Source organism: Schistocerca serialis, chromosome 9 (genome assembly GCF_023864345.2).
Source record: "Schistocerca serialis cubense isolate TAMUIC-IGC-003099 chromosome 9, iqSchSeri2.2, whole genome shotgun sequence".
NCBI lineage: Eukaryota > Metazoa > Arthropoda > Insecta > Orthoptera > Acrididae > Schistocerca > Schistocerca serialis.
Window position 1 is genome coordinate 500,477,800 of NC_064646.1, and position 14,269 is coordinate 500,492,068.

Consider the following 14,269-nt stretch of genomic DNA (forward strand, 5'->3'; position numbering starts at 1 on the left):
CATTTTGTCATCTGTGCGACAATCTAGAGAAGGAACTACAGTTCAGTCTTCCTCTGCGAAACAGCTTTAGAAAAAGACATTCTCGAAACTTCAACAAAAGCCCGTACCGAGCTACAGAGCGTCTCTCCAACAGAGTCTTCCACTGGAGTTTATCATCTCCGTAACGCTTTCGCAGCTTAAGTGGCAAACTGTTATGTTTTCATCATTTCCTTTGGAGTGATCAAATTGACATTCATACGAACGCCAATATCAGGGAAGGAGGCCTATCTCACTCACGTACCAGTTGTAAAAATTATGTGCGTCGATAAGAGATTCCTATCATATGACACACGTACCGTCACTAATGCTATGTATGACACACCAGACGTGTTTTGCGGTGGCAGATCCGGTTGACTTGTTGCCTTGTCATCAAATGCGGTTCCCATTCGAAAGCCACATTTCTTTCGACTGCTAATGGAGTAGTTGCGCAGAATCAGCTGTAGTTTTGGTTCCCTACCTTGCAGCTCGCTGTTGCAGACGGATGTTACACCACGAGAAAGACACAAATTGAATAAAGCGAACAACGTAAACAACATTTGGCAGGAGAGAGGCTTCAAGACGGCTCGTCCGCCTGGCTGTCCAGCACCGTAACCACTTTTCTTTTATCTCATTTTGTTCGTTATTGCTCGTAGCGTATGTCCTATTACGCCCGTTGAAGTTCATCGTCGATTAATTCACTCAGTATTTTTATTATAGAACGCAGCTAACACACTGACCGAACACTCTGAGTTACTGTGCCGGCAGCAGTTAACCACGATCCTTTACCAGTCGCTCTACATTGCACTTGGACCGTTGAGCGTTTCTGCTTTTTCAGTCCAGTAGACGTTATTCCCGTTTTCATGCTTCATCTGTTTTTGACGGGCTGTCCAAAAAAATGGTTGAAATGGCTCTGAGCACTATGGGACTCAACTGCTGAGGTTATTAGTCCCCTAGAACTTAGAACTAGTTAAACCTAACTAACCTAAGGACATCACAAACATCCATGCCCGAGGCAGGATCGAACCTGCGACCGTAGCGGTCACGCGGTTCCAAACTGAAGCGCCTAGAACCGCTCGGCCACACTGTCCGGCTCGGTCTGACCACGGGGCCCTCTTATCACTAAATCTGAAGGGGGTAGGGGGGAGGGGTGGTGAGGTGCGGCGTTTCCCTTGTTAGTACTCTCACTTCAGTTTTCTGTCCTCAAGTAATTGGTGTGGTACGCATGTAGCTGTCACGAAATACACTCCTGGAAATTGAAATAAGAACACCGTGAATTCATTGTCCCAGGAAGGGGAAACTTTATTGACACATTCCTGGGGTCAGATACATCACATGATCACACTGCAGAACCACAGGCACATACACACAGGCAACAGAGCATGCACAATGTCGGCACTAGTACAGTGTATATCCACCTTCCGCAGCAATGCAGGCTGCTATTCTCCCATGGAGACGATCGTAGAGATGCTGGATGTAGTCCTGTGGAACGGCTTGCCATGCCATTTCCACCTGGCGCCTCAGTTGGACCAGCGTTCGTGCTGGACGTGCAGACCGCGTGAGACGACGCTTCATCCAGTCCCAAACATGCTCAATGGGGGACAGATCCGGAGATCTTGCTGGCCAGGGTAGTTGACTTACACCTTCTAGAGCACGTTGGGTGGCACGGGATACATGCGGACGTGCATTGTCCTGTTGGAACAGCAAGTTCCCTTGCCGGTCTAGGAATGGTAGAACGATGGGTTCGATGACGGTTTGGATGTACCGTGCACTATTCAGTGTCCCCTCGACGATCACCAGTGGTGTACGGCCAGTGTAGGAGATCGCTCCCCACACCATGATGCCGGGTGTTGGCCCTATGTGCCTCGGTCGTATGCAGTCCTGATTGTGGCGCTCACCTGCACGGCGCCAAACACGCATACGACCATCATTGGCACCAAGGCAGAAGCGACTCTCATCGCTGAAGACGACACGTCTCCATTCGTCCCTCCATTCACGCCTGTCGCGACACCACTGGAGGCGGGCTGCACGATGTTGGGGCGTGAGCGGAAGACGGCCTAACGGTGTGCGGGACCGTAGCCCAGCTTCATGGAGACGGTTGCGAATGGTCCTCGCCGATACCCCAGGAGCAACAGTGTCCCTAATTTGCTGGGAAGTGGCGGTGCGGTCCCCTACGGCACTGCGTAGGATCCTACGGTCTTGGCGTGCATCCGTGCGTCGCTGCGGTCCGGTCCCAGGTCGACGGGCACGTGCACCTTCCGCCGACCACTGGCGACAACATCGATGTACTGTGGAGACCTCACGCCCCACGTGTTGAGCAATTCGGCGGTACGTCCACCCGGCCTCCCGCATGCCCACTATACGCCCTCAACTGCACATACGGTTCACGTCCACGCTGTCGTGGCATGCTACCAGTGTTAAAGACTGCGATGGAGCTCCGTATGCCACGGCAAACTGGCTGACACTGACGGCGGCGGTGCACAAATGCTGCGCAGCTAGCGCCATTCGACGGCCAACACCGCGGTTCCTGGTGTGTCCGCTGTGCCGTGCGTGTGATCATTGCTTGTACAGCCCTCTCGCAGTGCCCGGAGCAAGTATGGTGGGTCTGACACACCGGTGTCAATGTGTTCTTTTTTCCATTTCCGGGAGTGTATATTTGTATCTATAGTCTGCAAACCACCGTGAACTGCATGACAGAGACTACTTCCCACTTTATTAGTCACTAGGGTTTCTTCCCATTCCATTCATTTACGGAGGGCGGAAGGAATAGTGGTTGGACTGCCTGTGTGGATGCTACTCTTGTCCTCAAGATCCATATGTCATGTGACAATCCTGTCTACAGTCTCCATTTTGCACTGAAAAGGTCGCTCAAACACGCCAAATCTGGAACTCAACATACGAAGCGCACACACTATAGTTTGACTATCACGAGAAAATCTGTAGTTGAAAACTTTTTTAATTTTCTCATTGGTAATAACTCTAAATGCAGAGTAGGGCCGCATTAAGAGGACCACACCCGGCCTATCTAACCCATGTTAATTTAGGCAAGTATTTGACCCATTTCTGAAAAAACTATTTAATGCAGGACCTTAATATTTTTATGTATGTTACATGATGCTAACAGAGTCAAATGTACTAAAATCTACTTTATCCATTTTATAGTTTTTAAGAAATACTCTTTTAAATTTATTAACAAAAAATATTAAGTTTTTTCTGCAGAAAATATTATTTGTGAACTTCCTAATAGGGGAATAATAATGAATGTAGTACCAGAGGTGCCTTTTATGTTGTGCAGAGTCTCTGACAATTTCATGCATTTATCTATGATAGTTTCTTATATAATGGGGGATATGTACTGAAAATTTTAGTTAGAGGGAAATTGACTTTCAAGAAAAAACTTTTGAGAAGTGTTACCTACAGTTAATTAAAACTGTCTTGCTGCATATGAAGGGCCCTTCTTTGGCCTCTAGCAGGTGTTCCAGTTGATTTTTCACCTTCCTGGATGTTTGTCTTGCTTTCTTGGCCATATTAGATGCAGATCTCTCTGCATCGGCTATCCTCATTTAATAGCAATGTTGCAGCCCAGTGATCATATTTTCACCAGGATTCATTCCCAGCTTTTTCAGTACCCAACACTTTCCAGTATTGCCAGAACTGAATGTAATAACAGCATCATGAACTCCTAGTTTCATTGTATGCATGCCTCCAAATACAGTTTTAGGAAGACGGTTCCAGATTATGCTGCTGAAATATTCATTTGGGTTCTGTGTCTGCCCATGCAGACATTTCCTTAGGAGGTCAGGAAGAGCTAAGTCTCTGAAAGTAGGTTTAAGTGCTGTAATAACAGCAGCAGGAAGAGAATGCTAGTGAGAATAAGATTCTCCAGTTGCGTGAGACCTATTGTATTGGCTCCACGAATTTTCTCCTGATGGACAAAATCCATGACATGGACTTCTTTCCTCTAAATTGTCTTTTATTAAAAATGCCTTTACGTTTCGTCATCTTCAATAAACACAACAAGAAACACGTAAACAAGCACTGCAAACGTAAGTATAACAACTAATCGCAATCACACTTGAACAAAACTAATCGCGTGTTTGAAAGCGTGTTGTTTACAGACAGCAGAAACAAAAGAATACCGACCGTTGCATTCCAAGAATAGCCAACACACTCGGAAGTAAAAAAAAAGTCCCTAACGTGCAATGGAGGGGATATAAAGATCTAAAATATATGCAGAAAAGTGGGCGACAGAAAAGTGGGCGCGGCACATAAACACACGTGGTAGGAAAATGCTCTTTAAATGCCCGAAAATTTTTTTTCAGCAAAGTCCTTTTCAGAGTACTTAAATAAAACCTTAATCTATCGAAATATGATGAAACCGAAAATCGATTTTTTTCGACCTGAACCACGGTGTGGTTTTCTAATAACGGAAAGGCCTCGTGACCTACAAAAAGGTAGAGAGCTCCAGAGTTCCGAAGCAGAGTGGGAGTGAGTGCCTAGAGAAACGCAGTCGTGGCGGAGACTGCCCGCGCCGGCTGGCCTGCGGAAACACACGCCTCCCTGCCGGGTTCAGCTCTGCACAGGTAAGGTACGTATATACAGGGTGCGGTGCGGCGCGCCTGTGCGGGCTGCGACAGGCCGAAAGACTCTGCCACCCTGCTGCAAGTTCCGTGGCCGGAGCGCCTCGTTCCCTGGAGACGGGATTTCTTCCCTGGCAGAGGCAGTTCGGCAGCAGATCACGTCGCCCGCACGCGCCGCGTTTACTGCCTGGCAGTGAGAGTGGGACCCAGACGGGGAGGGGGAAGGGGGGGGGGGGGGGGCAGGCGGTCTGCATGAGGCCGCCTTGTGACGACCTGCCGGGGCCGCGGAGCGCAGTAAACACTGGGGCAGAGGACTTGTTTTACGGCCGCAGCAGCCGGCTGTCTCGCACAGGGCAGCGCCGCAGGTAGCCGCGCCGCGATGGGGCGCGGAACACCCGCCGGCATTCCGATCTACGGCAAACGCAGAGGACGGCTACTCCCTTCCTCGTGTCTTCACGTCTCTGCACACACTCGACAAGTAGCGCTCATGTCTCGACACCTCCATGTGGCGGACATTAAGGCCAGTACTTGCACAAACAATCGTCAAAGAGTCTGTCGATTATGAACGTAAACTGGCATCCTTTTTTCCATTTTTCTAACCACCTTGTAAAAAAATCCGTTTAGTGCAGAAACACCGTACTGGGCCGAGAAAAAGCCGCACTTTCCCCCCAAAATTTGTACACGAAAAATCTGGATGCGGCTCGTCTTTGCGACCCTGCAAATAACGGTATATTTTCGCATCGCAGAAGTTCCAACTCTAACGGTTGTCCCTAAGTTGCGCTGCAGACAAACCTAGTTATATATATTTCATACACAATGGATGCAGTTGACCTCCGTGACTGTTCCCTATAGGGCGTAGCATAATAACCACTACCAGTCACAACATAAGGTTATCTTATTCAACAGACCATCGGTTTCGGGTTTGTGCCCGTCTTCAGGTTCTTCACATTGAGATACATGTTTTCATACTTAGTGCTAGAGATATCTATTTACGTGAAAAACATATTATGTAGGCTAAATAGACACAAATGAAACATCTAGAAGTGGCTAAGCGATATGTGTTGTAAAATATTATAGCACTTAATATAGATGGTGCAACCATACCGTTTTCACATTCCATTTAACACATTATGAAAACGATACGGACACACCAGCGACATGTAAGTACTATAATACTTTACCCCACATATCGTTTAGCCGCTTCCAGATCTTTTAGTCAACATAATATTATTTAAATGATAATTAATTGAAACACTCAGCTGCCGACAGGTGTTGTTGATATATCTCGATGGGGACAGCTGAAAATGTGTGCCCCGACCGGGACTCGAAGCCGGGATCTCCTGCTTACATGGCAGACGCTCTGTCCACTGCGCCACCGAGGACACAGATGAATACCGCGACTGCAGGCACTTATCCCTTGCACGCTTCCCGTGACACCCACATTTCCAACTGTCCACAATTCTACATATGTTATGAACCTAACAGATATTTACCCATCCACTCATTACTCGCCCACACTTTGGAGATCCGGGGTTCGAGTCCAGGTCGGGGTACACATTTTCAGCTGTCGCCATCGAGATATATCAACAACTCCTGTCGGCAGCTGAAGGTTTCAATTAATTATCATTTATTCTAGAGTAGCTGCACGATCATCAATGGTATCTGTTCTTTCGAGAACAGCTACTATCTTCATATATAATATTATTTGTTTTTGTTTTAAACACTGGTCTCAAGCACTGAGTATGCAAACCAATGTAAACCATCTGAAGATGGGCACAAGCTCGAAACCGGTCGCGCCTGGTAGCGGTTATTATGCTACAGCCAAGACCTACGTTATACGTGCAAATCTGACTTCCAATTTGATTTCTTGACATCGTCGTAAACAATCCATCCAAACATTGTCCCAAAAAACACTACTGAGATTGACTTTTGGAACGGCAACGTGCACCCAACATGTACAGGAAGATTAAAAACCATCATTCAGCGTTATGTGTAAGTAGATTCGTTCTTTACGGCGCGCACCAATGCCAGATTGTATCATCAGACGGTTCAAGAAATACTGACTCTCCAGTGTCATGGACGGAAGCGACGAAAACCTACTTTGAGACAAGAGTGACGAAAATAGTGACAGATACGAAAAAAATTCTCGTAGTGAAACTGACACTGCGATCAGTGATCAGGTATTTCTGCGTAATGCATCTGCACCCATGCAAATTATAAATATGGAACTCCTCCAAAACCACTGGACCAGTTTCCACAAACATGGTACACATGTCGCTTACTGTCTGGAAAGAACCGCTGTGCGGGTAACAGCAACCCCCCACCCCGTCAAAAGTGTGCGGAGGAAAGAGCAGTGCAGCCCACGGCGAGCAGATAGATACCCATACTTTAATCATCCAGTGTTTCAGAATGAGAGCACTAAGAGACTTGTATCAAACTTTAAACATAATTTCAAACATTTGGCAAATTTTTTCTCATTCACGATGCCCCAAAAAGTGATAAAGATTTATAGCTTACTACATTTTCGGTGTTCATGCAGTAAAACTGCCGCATGAAGCTCGACGTTTTAATTTGTCACTTATTTACTGTCAAATGTATTCCTTACACATTTTGCACACACTGTTAGCGTACGGCACTAAGTTTAGGAGACATGACATCATAAATACCAAGATGTTTGAAAAATTGCACGGAATGCGTTTAAATTTATTACTTCGTTGGTAATAAGTGTATTCGTAACACGATTTGCAGACAGTTGCCACATATAAACTGCAAAATTACATCATTGTACAGCACATAGCTCAGGAGATACGAGGTCATAAACATTGCGCCGCTTGAAAACGAAACTGAATGGCAAAATTCGATGGACATACACCTGACATATGTGTATAAATACGTGTGAACTATGTTAAATATATGTGGAATCCACGTGACGAGCGCATTGCGGCAATGCCACGGATTGAAAGGTCATCCCAAACCTCTGCAAAGATTTCAATCAAATTTGGTACAAATACTAGTTACAGTCTGGAATGAAATACTTTAGGGGTGAGAAACGTGGAGAGAGGAGAGGAGGGCGGGGGGTAGGAGGAGATGGACTAAAAACGAGGGTGAAGGAGCACACGAGGAGGAGCAGGAGATGGGGAGAGAGGGAGAGAGAGAGAGAGAGAGAGAGAGAGAGAGAGAGAGAGAGAGAGAAAGGGGAGGAGATGAACAGGGGAAGCAGGAGACGGGCTTGCAGCAGGCCAGAATAAACACACATCCGTGACACGTGCGCGCGTGCTCAGCTAGTCACAGCATGTGACTAAGGGTAATCTTGTTGCCAATTCTGAGCCGCACACGGCTCCAGTTTATACCATTTATTTTTGGTCATCTTCTACACTACTGGCCATTAAAATTGCTTCACCAAGAAGAAATGCAGATGGTAAACGGGTGTTCATTGGAGAAATATATTATACTAGAACTGACATGTGATTACATTTTCACGCAATTTCGGTGCATAGATCCTGAGAAATCAGTACCCAGAACAACGACCTCTGGCGGTAATAACGGCTTTGATACGCCTGGGCATGGAATCCAACAGAGCTTGGATGGCGTGTACAGGTACAGCTGCCCATGCAGCTTCAACACGATACCGCAGTTCATTAGGAGTAGTGACTGGCGTATGGTGAAGAGCCAGTTGCTCGGCTACCATTGACCTGACGTTTTCAGTTGGTGAGAGATCTGGAGAAAGTGCTGGCCAGGGCAGCAGTCGGACATTTTCTCTATTCAGAAAGGCCTGTACAGGACCTGCAGCATGCGGTCGTGCATTATCCTGCTGAGATGTAGGGTTTCGCAGGGATCGAATGAAGGGTACAGCCACGGGTCGTAACACATCTGAAATGTAACGTCCACTGTTCAAAGTGCCGTAACTGCGAACAAGAGGTGACCCAGACGTGTAACCGATGGCACCCCATACCATCACGCCGGGCGATACGCCAGTATGTCGATGACGAATACACGCTTCCAATGTGCGTTCACCGTGAAGTCGTCAAACACGGATGCGACCATCATGATGCTGTAAACAGAACCTGGATTCATCCGAAAAAATGACGTTTTGCCATTCGTGCACCCAGGTTAGTTGTTGCGTACACCATCGCAGGCGCTCCTGTCTCTGATGCAGCGTCAAGGGTAACCGCAGCAATGGTCTCCGAGCTGATAGTCCATGCTGCTGCAAACGTCGTCGAACTGTTCGTGCAGATGGTTGTTGTCTCGCAAACGTCCCCATCTGTTGACTCTGGGCCCGAGACGTGGCCACAATATCCGTTACAGCCATGCGGATAAGATGCCTGTCATCTCGACTGCTAGTGATACGAGGCCGTTGGGATCCAGCACGGCGTTCCGTATTACCCTCCTGAACCCACCGATTCCATATTCTGCTAACAGTCATTGGATCTCGACCAACGCGAGCAGCATTGTCGCGATACGATAAACCGCAATCGTGATAGGCTACAATCCGACGTTTATCAAAGTCAGAAACGTGATGGTACGCATTTCTCCTCCTCACACGAGGCATCACAACAACGTTTCACCAGGCAACGCCGATCAACTGCTGTTTGTGTATGGGAAATCGGTTGGAAACTTTCCTCATGTCAGCACGTTGTAGGTGTCGGCACCGGCGCCAACCTTGTGTGAATGCTCTGAAAAGCTACTCATTTGCATATCACAGAATCTTCTTCCTGTCGGTAAAATTTCGCGTCTGTAGCACGTCATCTTCGTGGTGTAGCATTTTTAATGGCCAGTAGTGTATGTAACTCGCAATATCATCTGCAAGTATTTAGAAAGTACAGCGTATATTGCGAGGAGTAGTCATAACGGTTTAACTGCCAACTCGAAAGTTATGTAATTGATGTTTTGTTTGTTTGTTTGCACAACATGTCTGCAGCCCTGTCAGATACTGAGACGCCCGCGCCACAGTACAGCGGCCAAAACATTTTGACGATCGAAGTTGGTGGACTTACTCGGTTGCCCGACGCGTGATATATTCGTTTCCGTCAAATGGTGCTGTAGTGGTTAGGAACCGAGCGGTACCATATCTACTTCCGTTTTTGGCCAAACAGCAGCGACGAACATTTCTTCTACGACCGAGATTTCAACAGGCTACCTCCGAGCCCAACGGCAACACACAGGCGTGACTTTGCGACCTCGGATACGGGAGCGCGTTAATTCTGAGGACGAGTGTTTCACGTCCGCTGTGGTAACCCTGGCAGCGATGCACCGACATCACGTGTGTCTCCATCGCCTTGTTCGTGGTTTGTTCTCTTGCACCCTGATTCTAATCTCGACTCTCAATAAGTTCGACTTCCCGACGAAGAATGTACAGCACAGCGTACTCGACGTCAAACAGTCCTCGCGCGGAACGTGGAAGAGAACGAGGGCCTGGTTTCTCCGCCGCGATTGCTGTACGCACAGAAGCGGTCAGACGGGACGTGCGCAGCAACGTGGATCTGCGACCGCACAACTCTCCAACCGTAGTTGTCGGCAACACCTTGCCGACCAATCGCACTCACTTTGCTTCCCAAAATGGACACGCGTAAGTACTATCCTTAACTTCATTGACGATCCTCAAAGATGCGCGGGGAAAACTCGAACAACTTTGTGAAATCAAAGGTACCTAACACTTTGAAGAGAGCTCTTCAGTAGTTTGCTTCCATACAAAACACACAGATGATATTTTTGAGGAAACAAACAATATTTCGAACATTTATGAAAAGGTATTTTTTTGATCTGCATATAGAAATCTAACAAAGATGTGCAAATTAAGAAAACAGTACGCTACGAAACATGACCATGTGTCTACAAAATATTTTTCGTCGAAACTGAGTTTCCACTTCAACATCATTAGTAGAGATGTAGACGGAGACGGCCGCTGGTGTGGCCGCGCGGTTCTAGGCGCCACAGTCTGGAACCGCGCGAACGCTACGGTCGCAGATTCGAACCCTGCCTCGGGCATGGGTGTGTGTGATGTCCTTAAGTTAGTTAGGTTTAAATAGTCCTAAGTTCTAGGGGACTGATGATCTCAGAAGTTAAGTCCCATAGTGCTCAGAGCCATTTGAACCATTTTTTAGACGGAGACTGGCTGAGTAAAATATGTGGAGCGGTTAATAGTTCCATACTATACTTAAGCCGTTTTACTCTCCGACATTCTCTTCCAGAACATTTTATCGAACAAAATCTTACTAGAGGCGATTAGACATTTTTTATACATCTCAAATGTGCTAATGCCTTGAAACAGTGCATTTTCATAGCTCGCAACTTCTAATACAGTCGCCACGGCACTTCAGCTTTTGTATGCTGCATTACAATACGAGACCTTTTCGTTTCTACATTTGTCGTGGAAAGCGATCTTATGTGGTAGCGGTTCGTGGCGTACTACGCAACTGAGATCCGAAAGGAGGTGGTGCGCTGTTCAAGCGCGTGAATGCTGCGTAACGTGAAATTCCACGCCGTATCGTCACGCAAGTCGTACCGCTTACAGATGGCTTTTGTTGGCATGTCTCTTCATATCAGGCACGCATTTTTAACGAGTTTTTAATTACAGAGGGTTCCACTGGACGAACTTTCTGGAGTTGCCTTGTAAGCAGTGCGGTAATTCTCGTGCATTAAGAGGCTGAGTGCGCTGCCTCGCAGAAAGAAGAGGTGCACGTAACTGGCGCGCGCGGCTGCGCCACACACAACAAGTGGCCGGGTGAGCAGCTCGGCTCGGCTGTGTGCGAGGGGCGGACAGGGCAAAGTTTCACCGTTACCGCCAGAGCCCGGCGCAACTCGCGCTTCGGACCACTGGCGCAGGCGCGCCGCCACACACTCCCGAGAGTTGCCCGCCAACTCGGCGACGCCACTCGTCTCACGTCAGCCGACTCTGCGGGTAATCGCGGGCACGCCGCGATACGGAATGCAGGCAGGCCAGAGCAGGGGGCTAGAGCACGACACTTTGTCAAACAAATGCTAATCGCGAACATTTTAGGTTAGGCTTTACCGTGACTGTTATTGACATTAAATGAAACAGCAAGTTTACTGTTACCAGTCACCGTTTTATTTATTTCCACGACGCGTTTCAAACGTTTAAACCTCCATCATCGGGTGGATTTACATTATTTAGTATGACATTTGTCTGTGTGTTGCGTTACGATTTTTAGAGGAACTTGTGGCACTGCCTAGTGGAGAAACAAGACACTATTTCACAACACGGTTTTGGATTTCTTCTGACAAAAAAATTAAACATATCTAATTGTAAACATAAAATAAATACAATAGAGTACCTCCAGGGGTCACAGGTTGCTATTCGCTGTCGTAACACATCACATGTATACTGTCATATTTGTAAACAAATATGGCGTCTGGAATCTGCTGGGTGCAAGGTTCGTATAGCAGAAGAGAAGACATAATCGCAAAGAACATAGAATATACATCGTAACAACATTATTACACAATAATTATTTCAAGGATTTGGAGGTGTCGAATATATGTGTGTGTACTTCAGGTCGCATATAAATACGATTTTGACAAGTTAAAACAGCTTAACATTCGTACTCGTTTATACAGTCAGGTGAAATGATAAAATGGCTTAAATTTCATACTTGTTAATAACAATCAAGTGAAATGTTACAGACTTTAAGTACAACGCGAAAACGGACCGATTTACCCGACGTCCAGAAGGACGCGATCATTGGCTTTTGGGCCTACGGTGGAAGCATCTTCGGACGCTGCAGAATTTGTAAACCGTTCGCATGTCGTCGTAGTTCAAGTACATCGTGCATAGCAAAATTACGTTATCCAAAACCGGCGCTGAGGCATCTGTGGTACACCACAGGGCAAAGATTACAGGGGTGGACGACGGCAGCGATGTGTGCGGGCCAACAGATGTGCAGCTCTTGAGGAACAGACGGCTCAGATGAACCGAGGGGCTATCAACAGTGTCTACTCAACCACCGTTCAGCGAACGTTGCTGCGTACGGGCCTCCGCAGCAGGTATCTGGTTCGTGCACCCGTGCTGGCTGTTGTTCGGGACGGAGGCTGGAATTTGCGAGCCAGTAGCGCGACTGGGTACCAACTGACCAGCGACAGACGGCCTTTTTGGACGAATCGCGGAGGAGGAGGAGGAGGAGGAGGAGGAGGAGGAAGAGGAGGAGGTGATTAGTGTTTAAGGTCCCGTCGACAGCGAGGTTATTAGAGACGGAGCACAAGCTCGGATTAGGGAAAGGATGGCGAAGAGCATCGACCGTGCCCTTTCAAAGCAATCATCCTGGCATTTGCCTGAAGCGATTTAGGGAAATCACGGAAAACCTCCCCTCAGTTACACTGCGGCTTTACAGAGCGTGGCAACGGCCTTGCCGCAGTGGATACACCGGTTCCCGTCAGATCACCGAAGTTAAGCGCTGTCGGGCGTGGCCGGCACTTGGATGGGTGACCATCCGAGACGCCATGCGCTGTTGCCATTTTTCGGGGTGCATTCAGCCTCGTGATGCCAATTGGGGAGCTACTCGTCCAAATAGTAGCGGCTTCGGTCAAAGAAAACCATCATAACGACCGAGAGAGCGGTGTGCTGACCACACGCCCTTCCTATCCGCATCCTCATCTGAGGATGACACGGCGGTCGGATGGTCCCGATGGGCCACTTGTGGCCTAAAAACGGAGTGCTTACACAGCGTGATTCCTTGCGTGACAGAAATACGTGTCTGCAACAAAGTTTAGTGCTGTTCGTATTTTCGGTACGAAATGGATCTGCGTGTGGCACTTGGGCAACAGTATAATCTGACGTCCGATACGTATCTTCAGTCAGCGCTGTGTAATAAAATTTGCCACCTTACTGCTATTACAGCTCGTGTCGTCCTGTGCAAGGAACCCATTTTAATTTGGAACTGGACCAGAAAAAACCGTAGCCTAAAGTAAATGGAATTACGAGTATTCTACATCCAGATTTCCAATTGTTTATCGAGGCAAAACACAATGCTTAAAACTCGGTATGTGGTCATTTCACATACTTCACTGCGAAGACCAACAACTCGAACCTGCCTAGATTACCTCCTTGCGCAGAAGCGTATGCGGCAGCGACAAGTCTGAGGCAAGCACAGAGAAACGTATCCAACAACTACCTACACACATCTCCACAACCGCCCGTCAGTATTCAAGAAAACCATTACTTTAAAGAAGATTTTTATTGAAATTTCTCATGTTTATAAATGACAAGGTGCGATGTGTTTTAATTCCTGTGGGCGAGATCGCTTGAATACTTATTTATTACCTACAACCGGGTTCGACAGGCTTCCCTGTCATCTTCTGTGACAATAATGTTTGAAGACGAGAACGTAACAGCAAAGCCTGTCGAAACCGGTTGTAGATAATAAATAAGTATTCATGCGATCTTGCCCACAGAAAGTTTTTTACCAAGAAGATTTTTAGTGCAAAATACGACCTTCAGTCATCAAGAAGACTTGAATCCAGAGAAGAATTTTAGTTACCAGTGTTCAAGAAGATTTGAGATTTTCAAGAAGAGTTTTGAATCTCGAAGATTCATCAAAAAGTATGTCCGCCCCCGGTAGCTGAGTGGTCAGCGCGCCAGACTGTCAATCCAAAGGGCCCGGGTTCGATTCCCGGCTGGGTCGGAGATTTTCTCCGCTCAGGGACTGGGTGTTGTGTTGTCC

General features: G+C 47.3%; 1 protein-coding gene and 1 pseudogene across 4 annotated transcripts in view; one reads left to right on the plus strand and one right to left on the minus strand.

The window, feature by feature from the left end:
* LOC126419062 (uncharacterized) overlaps positions 1–14,269 on the minus strand; it is a 1,102,766-nt gene that overhangs the window by 525,423 nt on the left and 563,074 nt on the right. The window lies entirely within an intron of this gene.
* LOC126419935 (5S ribosomal RNA) lies at positions 12,946–13,063 on the plus strand (annotated as a pseudogene).